We start from the raw sequence: 5,085 nt of genomic DNA, 5'->3' as shown, positions 1-5,085 counted from the left end.
CATATAAACAAAACTTGTAAACCTATTTTATATTAAACATCCATAATGTTTGCCAAACCAAAAAAAAACATACAATTACAAGTTCCAGTTTCGTGAAAACAATAAACGCAACATAATAGGAAAAATAAAAAAGACATAGTCTTTTACAACTATTCGCCGCGTTGTATGCTGAATCATCATTATCGACCAAGCAAACAAACATACGTGAATCATCCTTATCGACCTCATACGTGAATCATCCTTATCGACCTTCCATCTCCACTTTCTTTGTTTACGACGTCTCCTATAATAACACAAAAAACTCAGCAATTAGTACTTTGCATAATTCACAAGTGTACGTCTACAACTTTACACATGCAGTACAAAAACAAAATATGAGATATCACAAAAACAGACGCTATACACATGTGTACATCGAAGTAAAAACATAGCAAAAATCAGAATACACATGTGTACAGCGCCTTAAAAACAGAGCAAAATCAGAATACACATGTGTACAGCGCCTTAAAACCAGAGCAAAAATCAGAATACACATGTGTACAACGCCTTAAAAACAAGCAAAATCAGAATACACATGTGTACATCGCCTTAAAGCAGTGAAAAAACTAATGACACATCTAATAATGACGGTGTATAGTTATAGTCCATTCAAATAACACATCAAAACTGTAGTTCTAGTTAGAAATAGACTAGTACCTGAATTTCATGCTCGATGTAGTATAGTTCCCAACAGGCATTGCAACCTTAATGTTTCGACTTGAAAAGAAACTGAAATCATTACAACCCTGCAACAAATGAAAGTTGATATTAGTGTCTGAGTAATTTTGAGGACGATAACTGTAGCGCATCAAGGATGTGTCTGGAAACAGGGGTGTCAGCCGTGTGCAATTGATATTAGTGTCTGAGTAATTTTATAGGTGAAGTCAAACCACTTTCTTGTTAAAAATTTGACACATTATTAAATGAATAAACAACCCATAAAATCCTATGAACAAAGAATTTTAATTTAGTGTTTGCATCTACATATATCCACAACGTTAGTCACATAGCTCGCATATAATAGATGTTATATATGTTTGATATATACAGCCATAAGGAGTGTTTGGATGTGCGTCTAAAATGCTCATTCCTGATTATTTAGACGGAGAGAAGTAGCTGAAGAATTGCTGCAAGAAAACTGATTATTTATGCTATGTGGCTCACCCTTGGAAAACTATGTTTTATTCACATTTTAATCAAAATAGTAAAAGGGGTGTGTACAAACCAGATATCCAAAATCAAGTTACCCAACAAGACACAATTGGAAACACTCACGTGTGTTTCTCAAAGTTCAAATTCTCTGACGCATTTCATCAAACACCTTGAAGGCAACAATTAGTTACCAGGAAATTGGAGATTACTGATTACAGTAAGTAACAAAATCCTCCTATCCTATAGGGAGTAAGCTTGAAATCATATCATGAAAAATGAAAATAAGCTTTCTAGTTCAATTGAAAATTACATACCAGGTTTACTTGGCCGAAAACCAAAAAATAAAACAAGAATTTTTTACCTTAATGATGATGATGTCCTCCTGCGTTGATGATGATGATGATATCGGCTTGTTTACTCACTCGATTTCGACCTTACACTCCTCTGTTGACTGCTGTGATGATGAAGAAAGAACCAGGGACCAGGCTCAACTCGGTTCAGCAAAACTGCTGTGATGATGAAGAAAGAACCAGGGCAGACGGTGAGGATCGATTTAGGGTTTGTTTTTTGTTTAGGGATTGATGGTCTCCTCTGCTTTTCTTTATGTCAATGATATGTGAGAGAGAGATTTTCGTGGGATTTTGAAAACTAAATATGGAGATAAACGAGATTTATGCAATCAAGTTAAAAAGTAAATTACACATATACCCTTATTCACTTAATTAAATAGTAACAAATAACCAAATAATTACCATCTTGCCATTCACTAAAAATCTCAAGATCATAAAAATTAAGGGTCTAGATAAGTTCACGCAGTTCACGCTGGAGAAAATGTTCACGTTTGAACCTAATCCTATATATATATATATATATATATATATATATATATATATATATATATATATATATATATATATATGGGGATGGTTCAAATGAAAACCACTTTTATTGTGAAAACTCGAAAACTAACTAAAAAAAGCCTAAAAAACACACAAAATTTTTTTTTTTTCATTTTTTTTATAAAAATCGCTAGTTTTTATATATAAAAAAAACTTTAAAAAAAAAATTGTGTAGTGCACATGTGTAATAATACACATGTGTAGTACACATACATATGTGCAGTATTACACATGTGCACTACACAAATTTTTTTTTTTTTTTTTTGAAAATTTTTTTTATATTAAAAAACCTGCGAAATTTTGATTGCAAAAAAAAAATTAAAAAAAAAATTTTTTTGTATGTTTTTTTGTTTTTTTTAATTAGTTTTCGAGTTTTCACAATAACTAGTGGTTTTTATTTTAACCTTCCCCACATATATATATATATATATATATCTAATAAAAGAATCCAAAAAAAGCCACGTGGCATAAATCTAATAAAAGAACTCCACAAAAAAATCACGTGGCATTTTTCAACTCTTCTCCCCGATGAATCTAACCCACCCATCTGATTCAGACCTGATTTTAATTTCACATTCAATTCTCTACAAACCCTAATCAACATCTGCCAAAACCCGCAGCCGTCTCCCTCCCCACCATGTTCCCTCTCAATCACTCCCAAACCCTATCCACCACAACCCTATCGATTCTCCTTTTCCATCACTACCAAATCCTATCTGCCGCGGCCGCCGGCACCTTGTCTGTCTCAGCCGCCTGCAACTCATTCTGATGGTACATATCAAAACACCACCAACGTTTTCCATTTAATGATCTTCCGGTTCAAGGATATGGATATGGGTCAGTTGGTATGTTTTCATCACTCATGTTAGCTGCTATGTATGGGTACTTTTTATAACTTTTTATTACTATCAAATTTGTTTTATACTCAGAACACAGGTCGTATAATGAATTTGTTGGTAACTGAATTGTTAATATTCCCCCACTTGTGGCCTAGTGGTAGGAGACTTTGGTTTTCCAATGGAGACTCAAGTTCAATTCTCACTTGTGTCATATTGGGGTGGATATTGGGCAATGATGGTGACAACCCCACCGAGGGGGGTTCGATCCTGAGCCGCACCCCGGTTTTCATCCGGCTGTTACTTCAGCGAGGCTTCTCGTGTGGAGGCAGTACGGTTTCCGGGGGAACGTCGTAACCAAGTCTGGCCAACCCAGCGCGAGCCCGGTTAAGACAACGTAAGTCTAGGCAGACTTGGCTAGGGCCACCGATTAGGCGGTGTTACATTGGTTCACTCAAAAAGAAAGCCACCGTTCAAAAAAAAAACTGAATTGTTAATGTTTAAATTAAACAAGAACCTGTCCATTGAATTTTATAGGCACTTTCTATATCAAAATAAAACAAAATACATTACTATTTGGTGTTTTCTTCTTACGTATGACTCCATCAATGGGCTTCAGTGAGTTGTTACTAAGTGATGAGTAGGATCAGGTTTTGTATCTCACAAAGAAGGTAGTGTTAAACTTGTCTGGCTTTTATGGATTTATATATTAGGACTTCTTATTCTACAAAAAAAGTGGGGATATCAAGTGTTTCTAAAATAAACTGATGACTTTATGGATGTTCAAAACTAAAATATATTATTATTTAGTTAATGAACTTTGGCAAGGTAACCTGCAGTTCCTTAATATATTATTTAATGTATGTTGTGTTTGGTAAGATAAAAACATGGATTAGAAGTTTTAGTAGCAGAGGATTGCAATAGATTTTAGAAAACAGAATACGTTAAAAACCATGAGAATCCACAACTATATCTTAGTCTTATATTCATCACGACACTCATATCCAGTGTAATTAAGCTACTTCTTGGTCATTGACACACATTTTTCAATTTTTTTAGTTTATATACGACTATTTAACTCATTAAGTTTAAACAATATTTTTTGTAACGTAAACAGGCTGGAAATATTAGTGGATTTCTTTTCACATTCTCCAATATTACTCGCTTCTTGGGAGGGATATCAACAGTCACATGCCTTCAACGACTTAAAAAGGCATTTTTGGTTTGAATCATTTAACTACACGTATGCATATTTATTAGGTTAAATGTGTCCTTTATTTGCTTCGGTTGACCACACTAATGTAAACTTACAAGATGTGATAAATTGGCTTGTGTCGTGTTAGGAAGGAATAAGTATGTTTGCTTTGAGTGATCATATTTATTGTTTGAGAATGTTAAAAAGTTTAGGTTTTAATTTTCCAATTTATCAACTATTAGACACAGGTACATAGAGTAACAAGCCATCCACATTATTAAGATATAATTTAATTAAAACTGACCACAAGGATGAGGTCACGACTTCACATCTGAAAGCACATTCTAAATGCATCATGTTTAAGTATATCTATAAATATAAGTTCGCATTAGAGTGAATCTACATCACTTTTGAATCATGTTCTTAAATCACATTATTGTCAAATGTATCTTTTGTTGTATCAGAGTTATGTAGTTTATTTTTATATTGTTGTAGGGTAGTTTACTATAAATCTATTAACATGATTTGAGTATTCTTACTATTTCTTAAATTTAAATGTAGTTAAATGGCTATAACAAACATATCCATGCTAAATCATGAACTTAGTGTTCAAAACGACGATTCTACTATAAAAGTCCCTATCGTCAAAACTGTGGAGACAACAAGTCTTCTCTAACCCGATTGCAACACCTCATTTTATGGGGTTGTTTTAATTGATGAGTAGGTAATAAATGAAAACTTTAGATTTTACCAAAGTTTTTGTTATACATAATAACTAGGTTATAACCCGTGTAATACACGGGCTAAACAATTTAATTTATGTAAATTATACATTTATAAATAAACAGAATACAAATGAAATTTCATAATATTACATTAAATAACAACAAAGTAAGTAACAATCGATGATCGATCGGTTCTCGAGCTTCATGGTGGTGTGCAAATCATTCTCCAGCTTCATGTA

General features: G+C 33.2%; 2 long non-coding RNA genes across 2 annotated transcripts; one reads left to right on the top strand and one right to left on the bottom strand.

The window, feature by feature from the left end:
- Positions 1–268: 268 nt before the first annotated feature.
- Positions 269–1,783, bottom strand: LOC118487971. Its single transcript, XR_004883039.1, has 3 exons — positions 1,553–1,783; positions 697–785; positions 269–283 (listed from the first exon to the last, which is right to left on the bottom strand). It is a non-coding gene; the product is annotated as an uncharacterized LOC118487971 (long non-coding RNA).
- An 895-nt stretch (positions 1,784–2,678) lies between these two features.
- On the top strand, positions 2,679–4,849 carry LOC110916937. Its single transcript, XR_002580141.2, has 2 exons — positions 2,679–2,935; positions 4,044–4,849. It is a non-coding gene; the product is annotated as an uncharacterized LOC110916937 (long non-coding RNA).
- The last annotated feature ends 236 nt before the right edge of the window (positions 4,850–5,085 follow it).

The sequence above is a fragment of the Helianthus annuus genome, chromosome 16 (genome assembly GCF_002127325.2).
Source record: "Helianthus annuus cultivar XRQ/B chromosome 16, HanXRQr2.0-SUNRISE, whole genome shotgun sequence".
NCBI lineage: Eukaryota > Viridiplantae > Streptophyta > Magnoliopsida > Asterales > Asteraceae > Helianthus > Helianthus annuus.
This window is presented reverse-complemented; position numbering and strand designations above follow the sequence as displayed.